Raw genomic sequence first — 15568 nt, forward strand, 5'->3', positions numbered from 1 at the left:
GTTGACTGAACAATTTATAGAGGGTCTACATTGCAATGCCCACCGAACCCAGTTGCGGGCAATGGCCTTACAGGACCCTCATCTGGACTTTGCACAGTTCAAGGACAGAGCCATCCGGGTGCTCCGAGAACCGGCACCAGGTGGCGCTGTGACCCACAGACGCCCTACTACCACTTACCACCAGGAGACGGCGCCCTTGTCGGCAGGGCCTGTGGGAGCTGATGCGCAGGCTTTAAACAATGACCCGGCTACAGACCTGCACCATCAGGTCCAAGAGCTGACTAAGAGCGTTGCCGCGCTAACCCGAACTGTGCAGTCTTTACAAGTTTCTACGCCAGGGAAGATCCAGCTGGCATCCGGACCGGAGGATATCCCGTGGCGTCGACCAAGGAGGACCCCACCGGCCAGAGGAAGACCCAGCGACCAATACAACGAGGACGGACAACCCATCTGCCGCCGCTGCAATCAACCCGGACATATGGCAAGGTACTGTCCTTTAAACTGGCACAACCTGGGGTAGAGGGCCAACCCCCAGGAATAAGATCACCAGGCCCATCGAACTGGCGTGACAAATATGTGGGAGGACGTCCAGTCTTGCCTGTGGTACTGGATGGCATTCCTATGAGTGCCCTACTGGACACCGGGTCACAGGTCACCACCATCCCATACGTGCTCTTCAAGCAGTACTGGAATGACTCGGATATAACCCGCTACCCTGACGACGACTTGAGTATCATCGCCAGCAATGGTCAGCCCGTGCCACAGATCGGATTTAAAGAGGTGACCATTAAAATCGGTAAAGTCGAACTGGCAGCACAGGGACTGATCATTGTGGACATTGACAAGCGCGAGAGTCACCCAAAGATAACTCTAGGAACTAATGTGATTGAAAATTGTCTTGCAGAGGTGATTCTCATTTTACAGCAGGTTGCCAAGAACGCCAGCTCCGGCCAGAAGCGAGTGCTCCAAAAAGAGATCCGGGCACTGATGCGACGGCAACAGGTGGAACTCTCCGGTGGTGAGATTGGTAGCGTGAGAATGTGTGACCCTTTCCCTATTGCCATGCCCCCGAAAAGTGAAATGATGATTTGGTGCCGGGCAGCTATTGGTCTGAGAGGTAGAGATTACCAGGCAATGGTAGAACCAGTCTACTCAGATAGTAGGCCCACCATTTTGACGGCACGGGGGGTGGTTGATGTACGCCATGGGAGGATGCCCATTCGCATAATAAATATCGGGAAGAGGGAAGTGTACCTGCCCCGGTATGCTACGCTAGCCAAATTGTATACCATCAACCAAAATTCTGTACAGTCCGTGGAACCCTTGCCTCCATCTCATCCAGAGGAAGGTAACGACTCTAAGCAACAAATGGAGGACTGGTGTCAGCAATTGCATTTGGGTACTGACTCCACACCCGCTCACCAAAAGCAGGGAGTCTACCGGGTGATCCAGGAATACGAGAGAGTGTTCAGTAAACACCCGCTAGACTTCGGGCGAGTGAAGGGAGTGGAACATCACATCCCCACGGGAGACCATCCTCCCATAAAGGAGAGGTATCGTCCCGTACCCCCTGCACATTACCAACACGCCAAGGGGATGCTTAGAGACATGAAGGAGGCTGGAGTAATCAGAGATAGCTGTAGCCCCTGGGCAGCTCCACTAGTCTTGGTTAAAAAGAAGGACAACACCATGAGAATGTGTGTAGATTACCGGAAAATCAACCGTATCACCCACAAAGATGCGTACCCCTTACCAAGGATAGAGGAGTCTTTGGCTGCTTTAAAATCTGCTAACTTCTTCTCCACTTTGGATCTCACTAGCGGGTACTGGCAGGTTCCTGTAGCAGAGGCGGACCGGGAGAAGACCGCATTCACCACCCCGATGGGACTTAGCGAGTTTACCTGCATGCCGTTCGGACTCTGCAACGCACCAGGAACCTTCCAACGATTGATGGAATGCTGTCTGGGACACCGGAACTTTGAGACGGTCCTGCTGTACCTGGACGATGTTATAGTTTATTCCAAAACCTACGAGGACCACCTGAAACACCTGGCGGAAGTGTTTGAAGCCCTGGCAAACTACGGTCTGAAGGTGAAACCGTCGAAGTGTCACCTGCTAAAACCAAAAGTGCAGTACCTGGGACACGTGGTGAGTGCTGACGGAGTGGCTCCCGACCCTGATAAGATCACCGCGATTAAGGAATGGCCAAGACCCTCCAGCGTAAAGGAAGTACGGCAGTTCCTCGGGTTGGTAGGCTACTACCGAAGATTCATTCCCGGTTTCACCAAAAAGGCAGCTCCTATGCAGGACCTCCTGATAGGTCAGTCCAGGAAGGCCAAGAACCAGAAGCCGCCCTTCAGATGGGAGAAGCTGGAAGAAGAGTCCTTCCGCCAGCTGAAGATGGCCCTCACGGGGGATGAAATCCTGGCGTACCCTGATTACAGCCAGCCCTTTATCCTCTACACCGACGCAAGTAACATCGGGCTAGGAGCCGTACTGTCCCAGATCCAGCAGGGGAAAGAACGGGTAATTGCTTACGCCAGCCGGAAACTACGACCCACCGAAAGAAACCCTGAGAATTACAGCTCATTCAAGCTAGAGTTCCTGGCAGTGGTGTGGGCAGTCACCGAACGCTTTAGGCACTACCTCGCCTCTTCCCGGTTCACCGTGTACACGGATAACAACCCGTTGACACATCTGGACACTGCAAAACTTGGTGCCCTGGAACAGAGATGGATGGCCCGTCTGTCCAACTATGAATTTACGATCAAATACCGGGCAGGACGCTCCAATACCAACGCGGATGCCTTGTCCAGAATGCCAAACCTACCGGACGTAGGGGAAGATCCAGAGGAACTGGAAGAAGTTGAACTCCCCGCGTTCCACCGTCATGGGACTATCCAGTATTCCCACCGTGTAAGGGGTAAGCAATCCGCTACGTTTAACCCCTTACCTCATTACAACTGGGCGGAAGCGCAGGACAGTGACCCCGCTGTCCGACTGGTGAAGGAGATGCTGACTCAGCCAGATGCCCGCCTTGACCCAGACGCTCCGGAGGAAACCAAGCAACTGTGGGTTGAGAAGAGTCGACTGTTCCTTTACAGGGGGAAGTTGTGCCGCAGAATGGTTAACTCCCGGACGCATGAACTGATCTGGCAAGTGGTGGTGCCGAGAAGAGACGCGGCTATGGTACTGGAGGCATACCATGACGGAGCTGGGCACTTCGGATGGAAGAAGCTGGAGTTCCTGCTGCGCGGGCGGTTCCACTGGGTAGGCATGAGAGGAACCATCGAGAGGTGGTGCAGAGACTGTGGCCCGTGCAACCTAAGAAGGAAGGAACGTGCCAGCCAGAAGACTCCCCTGCAGTCCATCGTCACCAGGCAGCCGTTGGAACTGGTAGCCTTGGACCATGTAAAACTGACCCCCAGCAGAAGTGGCTACGTCTATGCGTTAACGATCGTGGATCACTACTCCCGGTTCTTGGTTGTAGTCCCCGTCAAGGACTTAACGGCTCAAACAGCAGCTAGAGCCTTCCAGCAGCACTTCTGCCGTCCACACGGATACCCAGAGCAGGTGCTGACGGACCAAGGACCTGCCTTTGAAGCGGAAGTCTTCCAGGAGTTTTGCACACTGTATGGCTGCCGGAAGATAAGAACAACACACTATCATCCGAAAACCAATGGACTCTGCGAGAAGATGAACCAGGTGGTGATAGTCCTTCTGAAGACATTGCCCCTGGAAGAACGCAGTCTGTGGCCTGAGAAACTGCCTGATCTGGTGGACCTATACAACCACATCCCTGTAGGTTCTACCAACTGTACCCCGGCTTACCTAATGAGAGCAAGACCTGGTAAGCTGCCTGTTGATCTGGATATGGGAGTCCTGACACCCGAGGACACTTCACCAGAAGCAGACTGGGACACAGAGAGGCAGCAGCAGTACCGGAAAGTACAGGAGAGCGTTGAGCGAAGTCTCTGTCAAGCAAGAGAAAGACAGGAGAAGATTTACAACCAGTATGCTCCCACTGTTCCCCTGGTACCTGGAGAGCAGGTCTTGAAGAGGAAAAGACGGCTCCACAAGTTGGACGACCAGTGGGAGAAGGACCCGTACACCGTACTGCCCTCAAGCCATGAAAACGCGAAAGTCTGCACAATCAGTAAGGATGGAGGAGAAACCACAGCCATTGTCTCCCGAGATCACCTGAAGAAGTGTCCCGAGAAGCTACGAAACCCTGAAGAAGATCAAGAAAACCCTCGACCCGCAGAGGAAAGGGAAGAGATGGTCAGTACTGTACTCGGAGACTTCCCTCGGTCTTGGACACAAGTAAATGGCGCTGTTGTGGTACCCGTCCTCACCTTCCTCCAGCCAGCATCCCAAGTGCCTACGGAAAAACAGGTAGAGCTGGAAGCGCAGCCGGTCCAGGAGGCAGAAGACCCCACACAAGCAGACCAGGAGAATCGACCCTCTGCTTATAGTGAGCCTGCCGTGCCCCTAGTGAGCCAAAGAGTCCGTAGACAGCTGCCCAGCTTACCTTCAACAGCTCCTACACCCTGTAGCTTAGGACCAGTCAGTCAGCTCCGTAGGTCTACTAGGGCCACTAAACGCCAGTTGCCCGTACGTTGGAGGATCTAAAGTGTTTAGACTGTTTTATTTGTATGTACCTGTTTATAGTTGCTTGTAAATAATTATGTATTTCTAGTTATTTATAGGTGTCTTTTATGGATTATCCGGAATCCTTTGTATATATGTTTGGAGCGTAACCCAGGAAAGGACTAAGACTGTTAAAGACTCGGGGTAGGACAGACCCCTACCTGGTTACGTCTCCCTGTTCTTTGGTGAAATGGACACCCTTGTTTTCTTCAAAAACTGCACCCGGTTGCGGACACGCCGTGACCATCCTAATGTGGTTTTCTTTATTGTACTGTTTCTGTTTATAACTTGTTATGTTTAAAAAAAAAAAATATATATATGTTTAGTCCCGGAGTACTAAATTTTACTAGGGGGGAATGTGGCACCCCAGGGGTCTGGTTTCCACAGTAATAGCAATATTACGTCTGAGAGCATGTGGGAGGTCTCCTGGTCAGGAATCCTAAGCATGCCACACCTCCTGCCCAGTCCTGGGAGGGGAAGAACTTCCCCTATATAAACTAGGGGCTGAGGCAGGGTTAGAGAGAAGAAGGAAGAGAAAGAGAGGGAGAGAAAGAGAAGAAGAGGAGTCCCAGACAGAGACACAGTCTGGTCTGGAGTGAGGCAGCTATAGGGAAAGAGAGATCAGGAGCTCTGTGGGAGCCGTGCTAAAAGAGGTCAGGGGCTGGAAGCTGTAGAGCTCGCCCTGATTGAAGAGTTCTCACCGGACCCGGAGTCCGAGGCTGTGGGGACTAATCCTTACCCAGCAGCAGAAACCGACCGGCAGGGGATTTCAGGTCCTCTGGCCAAGAAACCCGAAGGCACGGTCACACGCAAGGGACCAGCACCGCCGTCGTGAAGCGGAAGCTACCAGAAGGCCCCGAGTCACCGGCCATACGGGTGAGCACCACACGGTACACTCAGGGACGTGGGCTACTTTTACCCGCCTCTAGCAAGGTAGCCAGAAGAGTACAATTAGTTGGGGAGGCCTACAACTCCGCCTGGCCAGGGGAGATCCCATCTGCTCACGGACTGACCAGGCCCCGATCGCTAGCCAGTACTCCGGGAGGGTCTATCTTTGCCACCAGTAAAGACCCTGAATTACACCGCACTGTCTCTGAGTGTTTCATCATCCACGTCCGCTGCCCTGAGGCCATACCCCTCCCGTTGGGGGTTATACCATCCACGCTGCACGACCGTACCACCGGCCTCAGCGGTCTGCCCTGCAGCGGCGGTTTCGTAACCGCATTCAACGGGTGGCGTAGTCGAACAATATCACATCTGCCACTAAAAACATCGCCACTTAGTTTGACACCCTGGGCACGGACCGGGTCACCGCCACGAGGACTACTATCCCCAACAGATCCGGCTCCGGGTATTCCCCTAACATGGCCCAGGGGGCGCGTCACATATAGCACAAGAGGCTCCATTCCAATTCTGCTTTCTGCTGCTGTTAGATATTTCTATACAAAGGCCCAGGTCTCAGGGGCCAGGAATACTTTTCTTTGGATCTTAATCCTCACTGTTTGCTTAAAAAGCAATCCAGAGAACACCATTTTTTCTGCACCATTTGCTTGTTGGCACTGCAGAATACAGCCAGGTCCTTTCCATATTAGAGTGCTAGAAATCCAGCTATTTAAAACTGTGTTTTCTCAGTCAAACGGATCACATATACGTTGTCAGAAAATACTGCCATTTCTGGCGTCCATTAAAAATTTCCTTTAGTGTGTCATTGAAGCAATTCACCGCAGTTTGCTGTTCAAACTACTTACCTACAGGCCAGGTATTTAAAACTCTGTTTTCTCTATCACACGGATCACATATAAGTTCGCTCCAAACTCAGTCATTTGTAGTGAATGTGGAAGATACTGTCCTCCATTTAAAATGGGCAAGGCACGTGGCAAGGGACGGGGAACTGGACGTGATGGTAATGGTGCATGCAGAGGCCGAGGACAAGGCCGTGGGCAAGCCGAAATTGTGCCACAACAAACACCCACTTCTCGTCTGACCTTCCTGTCCCAATTTCTAGGGGACCGCAGCACACCGCTATTGAACCCAGAGCAGTGTCAAAAGGTTGTTGCTTGGATAGCGGATAATGCTTCCAGTCACTTAGCCACCACCACCACCACCCTTGTCTTCCACACGGTCAAGTCTCAGTAGCCGTGATTCTGGACCGCATATTCCTCACCCTGATCCTCCTTCCTCCCACCATGCTGAGTACCCAGAGACAACTGATCCCACACTTGGACACTCTGAAGAGCTGTTCACTTTTCCATTTATAGATTCGGGCCTCTCGCCCAGTCCACTTGAAGAGGGCAAGAGGAGATTGCGTGTAGCGATGCCAAAATATTTGAGCAGCCAAGGTCACACGAAAGCGACGGTGGGAAAGTGTCACAAGAGGTGGATGATGATGAGACACAATTGCTAGAAAGTCAGGAGGAGGACCAGGGTGCGGAAGTGGAAGACGAGGTGGTGGATGATATAGTAACTGACCCAACCTAGCAGGAGGACATGCAGAGCGAGGACAGCAGCACACAGAGGGAGGGAGGCAGAGCACCCCAACAGGCAGGAAGAAGCAGTGTGGTGGCCACAGACAGAAGGCAGGCAACCGTTCCCCGTAACACCAACACGAAGGAAGTTGCCAGTACAACTGTTAGGTCTTCCCGAGTCTGGTTGTTTTTTAAAGACTCTGCCGATAACCCCAAAAAGGCCATTTGCACCACCTGCCAGGCCAGCATCAGCAGGGGTGGCAAAACGACCAGCCTGACCACCGCCAGCATGATCAGGCACATGGCAGCAAAGCACCCGACTTTGTGGGCCGAACCCCAGGGTCCAGGAACAGTGTCTGCGGGTGGCACCATTGCTTCTTCCGCTGTTGTGCATGCAAGCCAATCCCCTGTCCATGGTGCATGCGAAGACGCCTCCTGCCCTGCACCTGTCGTTGCACACTCTCAAGTAGCAGCATCAGGAAGCACGTCCATGTCCTTGTCTCAGCGCAGCGTTCAGTTGTCCATACCCCAGTCCATGAAACGCAAGCGCAAATATGCAGCTAACGCTCCACAGGCCACACTACTAAATTCTCACATTTCACGACTGCTTGCGCTCAAAATGTTGCCTTTTAGGCTCGTGGAGATGGAAGCATTTCACAACCTGATGGTGGCGGCCGTCCCTCGGTACTCGGTCCCCAGCCGCCACTATTTCTCCCGGTGTGCCATCCCCGCATTACACAAGCACGTGTCCCAAAACATTAGCCGTGCTCTCAACAACGCAGTTACCGGTAAAGTCCACCTAACCACAGACACGTGGACAAGTGCTTGTGGGCAGGGACGGTACATCTTGCTGACGGCACACTGGTTAACATAGTGGAAGCCAGGACCCAGTCGTACCTTGGGACGGAACAAATCCTCCCGACGCCAAGGATTGCCGGGCCCTAGGTCAATCAGGGTTGCCCCCACAGTCTACAGCTCCTGCACTTCATCCTCCTCAGCCTCCTCCTCCTCTTCAGCCTCCATCTCCGAAATGACCACATCAGTCACAAGCTTGAAGCACTGCAGCACTGCCTCGGCCAAGCGGCAACAGGCTGTGCTGAAGCTAATATGCTTAGGTGAAAAAACGCACAATGCTGAAGAGATGTGGACAGCTCTGAAAGAGCAGGCAGATCTGTGACTCACACCGCTGAACCTACAGCCAGGCATGGTCGTGTGTGAAATGGCCGGAACCTGGTGGCGGCTCTGAGGCGAGACGAGCTCACACACGTACCATGCCTGGCCCATGTGCTTAACCTCGTGGTTCAGCGATTTCTCAAATCCTACCCGGAGCTGCCAGATCTGCTTGTTAAAGTACGCCGCCTGTGTGCCAATTTTAGAAAGTCAGCTACAGCTTTCGCCGCCCTTGCAGTGTTTCAGCAGCGTTTGCAGCTTCCGGCTCACAGACTGGTGTGTGATATCCCCACGTGTTGGAACTCTACACTGCAGATGTTGGGAAGGATTTGTGAGCAGAAGAGGGCAGTTGTTGAGTACCAGCATCAACAAGGCCGTCTGTATTCAGTTCATACTCCACACATAAGACCTCAAGAGTGAACATGGATGTCAGACATATGTACCATCCTCCAAAACTTTGAAGACTCCGCCAAGATGGTGAGCGGTGAGGAAGGACAGGAGCTAGTTTCATGCACTATAGACGGTACTACTTGCACAGCTGTCATATCGTCTGTTCAGCGTGGATGGCCAGAGGACATAGAGGAGGAGGAGGAGAGCATGGTCAGTCATCCTCTTGGTGAGGACACGGAAGTCTTGCCTGTTAGTAGTCTGGCATGCATGGCTGAGTTTATGTTACGCTGCCTTTCCCATGACCCTCGTGTTCTCAAAATTTTGGGTGACAGTCATTACTGGTTGGTGACACTTCTAGACCCACGCTACAAGGAGAACTTTATATCTCTCATTCCTGAGGCGGACAGGTTTACAAAAATGGGGCAGTACCAGAAGGCCCTTGTTGCGGAACTATTAAAAAAATTCCCATCTGAAAACTCTGGCGGCAGAGGGCACACTTCGTTGGACAACCAAGGAGTACAGGCGAGAGAGACACAACTTCAATTCAGCAGAGACAGGGGAACACTGTCAAAGTTATGGGAGAGTTTTCTCAGACCCTCCCATCGCACAGGCCCTCAGGCGCGAGGTACTCTCACAAGGAGTGCAAAGTTTGGGAAGATGCTGAGGGAGTACCTTGCCGTCCGTACCAACGTCCTCCATGATTCCTCTGTGCCTTATAATTATTGGGTATCCAAGCTGGATACGTGGAATGAACTGGCTCTCTATGCCTTAGAGGTCCTGGCCTGCCCTGCCGCCAGCGTTTTATCAGAGCGGGTTTTTAGTGCCGCTGGTGGAATTATAACTGATAAGCGCATCCACCTGTCAACTGAAAATGCTGACAGGCTGACTCTTATAAGAATGAACAAGGGCTGGATTGGGCCAGACTTCTCAACACCACTGAATGATAGCAGCATAACATAAACTCAAATCCAGTGTTTTTTCTTGGGAGGTGTATTCCCATGCACCTTTTCGCACCCACACATAGGTATACCCTTCCTGATTTTGTCTATTTGCTCTTGTCCTCCCCCTTCTCCTCATCCTCCACCATCATATCACCAGGGTGACTGTGATCCGTGATGCAACACCCACATAATTTTTTTAAAGGGTGGTCATGATGCCCGTAAAAAATTTTTTTTAGACAGTATGTTCATATATACCCCCCCAGGGGTAAATGTTTGTCAGCCCATACACGTGCATGGGCATTACAAGTATAGGAGGCCCGCTCCTTTCTAATGGGAACATTTTTTTATGAGGCCCTCCTCCACGTCTCTTCCAAGGGGCATTGAAGTGCCTCCAAATTTTTGTCAGTCCTTGGATAGGCCAACACTATGGGAGACTCTCTCCTTTCTAATGGGAATTTGTCGTTACTGTGGCCTTGCTCTGTGTGTCTTTAAATTCTTAGTGGGGTTTTTCCTAAAATTGGTCAGCCGTTGGACTTACTGCATACCCTATAACTGTATAGCAGACCCTCTCCTTTCTAATGGGAACATGTCGTACCTTGTTACTGTGGCCCTGCTCCATGTGTCTTTAAATTCTTAGTGGGGTTTTTCCTAAAATTGGTCAGCCGTTGGACTCACTGCATACCCTATAACTGTATAGCAGACCCTCTCCTTTCTAATGGGAACATGTCGTACTTGTTACTGTGGCCCTGCTCTGTGTGTCTTTAAATTCTTAGTGGGGTTTTTCCTAAAACTGGTCAGCCGTTGGACTCACTGCATACCCTATAACTGTATAGCAGACCCTCTCCTTTCTAATGGGAACATGTCGTACTTGTTACTGTGGCCTTCCTCTGTGTGTCTTTAAATTCTTAGTGGGGTTTTTCCTAAAATTGGTCAGCCGTTGGACTCACTGCATACCCTATAACTGTATAGCAGACCCTCTCCTTTCTAATGGGAACATGTCGTACCTTGTTACTGTGGCCCTGCTCTATGTGTCTTTAAATTCTTAGTGGTGTTTTTCCTAAAATTGGTCAGCTGTTGGACTCACTGCATACCCTATAACTGTATAGCAGACCCTCTCCTTTCTAATGGGAACATGTCGTACCTTGTTACTGTGGCCCTGCTCTGTGTGTCTTTAAATTCTCAGTGGGGTTTTTCCTAAAATTGGTCAGCCGTTGGACTCACTGCATACCCTATAACTGTATAGCAGACCCTCTCCTTTCTAATGGGAACATGTCGTACCTTGTTACTGTGGCCCTGCTCTGTGTGTCTTTAAATTCTCAGTGGGGTTTTTCCTAAAATTGGTCAGCCGTTGGACTCACTGCATACCCTATAACTGTATAGCAGACCCTCTCCTTTCTAATGGGAACATGTCGTACCTTGTTACTGTGGCCCTGCTCTGTGTGTCTTTAAATTCTCAGTGGGGTTTTTCCTAAAATTGGTCAGTCATTGGACTCACTGCATACCCTATAACTGTATAGCAGACCCTCTCCTTTCTAATGGGAACATGTCGTACCTTGTTACTGTGGCCCTGCTCTGTGTGTCTTTAAATTCTCAGTGGAGTTTTTCCTAAAATTGGTCAGCCGTTGGACTCACTGCATACCCTATAACTGTATAGCAGACCCTCTCCTTTCTAATAAGAACATGTCGTACCTTGTTACTGTGGCCCTGCTCTATGTGTCTTTAAATTCTTAGTGGGGTTTTTCCCAAATTTTGGCAGCCCTTGCAATCACAGCATGGGTATTACCACTATAGGAGACCCGCTCCTTTATAATGGGAACATTTTTTTTACTGAGACCCTACTCTGTCTCTTCAAAGGGGTATTGGGTTGCGTCCAAATTTTTGGCAGCCCTTGCAGTCACTGGATACGCAATAACAGCATAGGAGACGCACTTGTTAATAATGGGAACAACAAAGCATAGCCGGCTGATGGCTCTCTAACAATAGCTAGGGCCAACTGCTGGCCTTTTAAGAATAGTAAGGGCCGTCTGATGTCCCTATAAAAATAAGCTTTATGACTTTCAGAGTCCCTCCATCATAAATAAAAAAGGATGTGTCTGATGATGTGTCACACAACACATTGCCAGATAAGGTTGTAAAATGTTAAAAAGACATTTCCCGGTGAATGCATTTGTCTTAAAAAATAACGTAAAAAAAAACAAAACAATAGGATCTTTCTTTAGTATAAAAAACAGCATCACCAATTTAACCTCAATGTAATCACATTGTTCAGCTCATGCACCTCCTCCTCCATCTCCGAAATGACCACATCAGTCACAAGCTGACAGCGCTGCAGCAATGCCTTGGCCAAGCGGCAACAGGCTGTGCTGAAGATAACATGCTTAATGTTTAATTGACAAACCGCCCAGCACTGCAGAGTTGTTGAAAGCTGTAACACAGCAGCCTGATCTGTGGCTCTCACCGCTGAACATACAGCCAGGCATGGTCGTTTGTGACAATGGGTGGAACCTGGTGATGGAGAAATGACAGCCGGGGTAGATACGGTTTCTCTCAATGCCAGTCCTTTCACCGAGCTAAAGAATATGGCTGTGGTGAAATACAACTCCCACTGAGAAGCTGTTTCAGATTGAAAAATATTGTGCCCACCAGAGGTTTTGATTCTGAGGGCTAACCTTTCTCACCCGCTCAAGAGCTCCATAGCAGCTGCAAAGTTAGCGCTATCATGAACTCTCCTGAGGTAGAAGCCAAGGCACACCAGAGGATTCTCTGGTGGGACCGTCCAACCTTGCCGAGAAGCAGTCCTGGCTAAGAAAAGTGTGTGGGAAGGTTCCCGGACACTCTATGGCTGCTTTTTTACTGAGGAGGAAACACACGCAAACAAGGGGAGAACATACAAAGTGCTTGCAGATGTTGTCCTTGCTGGGATTTGAACCCAGGATCCCAGCACTGCAAGGCTTCAGTGCTAACCACTGATCCAATGTGCTGCCGTTCACCCTTTAATATCTAACAGGCTGGAGAAACTTGCACCTAATTCCACTCTATCTTCAACTCTTTTGTGAGAAAATGTATTTGGTCAGCCACTTCAGTCTACCAAATAAAATTTCTGAGAAGGAAATTGGGGATGGCTTCGCTACTGGTACTGGGGGCAGTGCTAATGTCATGGCATCGTACCATAATTTGCTGGAAATATTCCAGGCTGGTAGGAGGCAAGCAAATTCCCACAGAAAAGTACCAGCAGGCCACATTTCAAGTGCAAGCAGCTTTAAAGGACTTCCTGGGAGAAATGACACACAGGGTAGATACAGTTTCCCTCTATGCCAGTCCTTTCACTGAGCTAAATACAACTCTCAGCAAAAAAAGTTGTGGACTGGCTCCATACCGTCCCTGGCCACATTCACCTGTCCACGTGTTTGTGGTTAGGCGGTCCTTCCCAGTAAGTGCACTGGGGAGGGCACGGGTAATGCTGTGGGACCCGTGCTTATGGAAGGCGGAGGCGATACCGGGAAATATAGTGGTGGCTGGGGACCGAGTATGGACACCCGGCCGCTGCCGACATGAGTTTGTGAAAAGCTTCCGCCTCCACGAGCTTAAAAGGCCATATTTCAAGTGCAAAGAGCTGCCCAGAAATCTGGCAGTTTAGTGTTGCGGCCTGTGGGTGGGTGGCTGCCTGCATACTTGCGCTTGCATTCCAAGGAATGGGGTAGGGACAACTGAACGCTGCAGTGGGACAAGGACGTGGACGGTGATTGTTGCAAGTCTGCAACGACAGGTGCATGGCGGGAGGCATCTTCGCATGCGCCAAGGATCACTTATGATGTGCACACTTTTAGGCAGTGACCTGGGAATCAGAGATGCTTACAAAGGTCCCCATGATGTTCCCATGTCTTTTCAGCACTGTATGCATGTGTCTGATGATGTGTCACACACCACATGGCCAGATAAAGTTGTAAAATGTTAAAATGACATATCCTGGTGAATGCATTTGTCTTGGTTGAAAGCAATTCAAAAGTGCAAAAATGCATCAAAAACGCTACGTGTGAACAAAGTCCAAGTTGTGGAGGAGTATTTTTGTTTTTGGTTATTTATTTTGCCTTATATACAGTACAAGTCATTACCCTGGAAAGGATGTTCCTTAACATATTTCCCAGGAAAATCCATTTTGGTTTCGTTTTGGTATGTTTTATTGTGAGTCCGTAAAAGTGGCGTAATACTCTGACCACTTTGCTGACAGCAGTGATCTAGGAGTCAGAGATGCTTCCAGGGGTTTTCCCCATGCTGTTCCCATGTCATTTGAGCACTGTTCCCATCGATTTGGTCAATTTTTAGGCCCTCTGCAGACCGCCGGGGGGAGCTGCCTGAAAAATGCTCGAGTTTCTCATAGATCTGTTTCTCATTGGTCTGTATTCAGTCAGTATTTTTTCTCAGGAGTGGGAGCCAATACCAGGTGAGGAACAATCAGAGAAAAGGTATAATAGAAACAAGTCACCAATTCTGCATTTATCACCCGCTCAGGGTTTTGGCTCCCACTCCTGAGAAAAATACTGACCAAATACTGATAGTGGGGCCATGGCCTTAGGCCACGTTCACACGTTCAGTATTTGGTCAGTATTTCACATTAGTATTTCTTAGCTAAAATCAGGAGTGGAACAATCAGAGGAAAAGTGTAATAGAAACACGTCACCACTTCTACATTTTTCACCCACTCCCGATATTGACTTACAAATACTGATGTAAAATACTGACCAAATACTGAACGTGTGAATATGGCCTTACTGTGTTACTATAAATCGAGGGACATACTGATGGAAAGAACATCAATGTTTTACCTGACTAATATAATATTTCCAACAAAAAATATTCGCTCTGATGGAGTACTGAAAAGCTGCAGATGATCAGTGGCTGCTGATCGGCTATAGTAATCACATGATATGATAATGTCAAGTGATCGTCGGAAATCACAGTGTCAAAATTGCTGGAATGGTGTTAGTCCAGGAGGAACTGTAAGTAAAAAAAAATTATGTGCACCTTTTAAGCAATTAAAGGACTTTCTTTAGTCTGGCTCTCTTTAGTCTTTTACTGATGTTGTCTGCGTCCTGCTTGTTACCTTTTGTCTCTACCCCTGAAGAAGCGATACGCATGGGGTCTCTCCTCACTATATTCTGTGCCTCATCCACAGGTCCCTCTTTACTCATTCAAACTTGTATCAGGGCATTTCTATCCTTTTGTGGTGGTAATACTTTGTGGTTTCATCTGTTTACTTAGTATTTATGCATTTTTTTTGTTCCATTGTACATGTACAGTGGTGGCCAAAAGTATTGGCACCCCTGCAATTCTGTCAGATAATACTCAGTTTCTTCCTGAAAATGATTGCAATCACAAATTCTTTGGTATTATTATCTTCATTTAAATTGCTTGCAAGGAAAAAACACAAAAGAGAATGAAGCAAAAATCAAATCATTGATCATTTCACACAAAACTCCAAAAATGGGCCAGACAAAAGTATTGGCACCCTCAGCCTAATAATTGGTTGCACAACCTTTAGCCAAAATAACTGCGAACAACCGCTTCCGGTAACCATCAATGAGTTTCTTACAATGCTCTGCTGGAATTGTAGACCATTCTTCTTTGGCAAACTGCTCCAGGTCCCTGATATTTGAAGGGTGCCTTCTCCAAACTGCCATTTTGAGATCTCTCCACAGGTTTCTATGGGATTCAGGTCTGGACTCATTGCTGGCCACCTTAGAAGTCTCCAGTGCTTTCTCTCAAACCATTTTATAGTGCTTTTGGAAGTGTGTTTTGGGTCATTGTCCTGCTGGAAGACCCATGACCTTTGAGGGAGACCCAGCTTTCTCACACTGGGCCCCACATTATGCTGCAAAATTTGGTGGTAGTCTTCAGACTTCATAATGCCATACACACGGTCAAGCAGTCCAGTGCCAGAGGCAGCAAAGCAGC

This window comes from Phyllobates terribilis, unplaced genomic scaffold (assembly GCF_046119375.1).
Source record: "Phyllobates terribilis strain yellow unplaced genomic scaffold, ASM4611937v1 Scaffold_5__5_contigs__length_657084704, whole genome shotgun sequence".
Taxonomy (NCBI): domain Eukaryota; kingdom Metazoa; phylum Chordata; class Amphibia; order Anura; family Dendrobatidae; genus Phyllobates; species Phyllobates terribilis.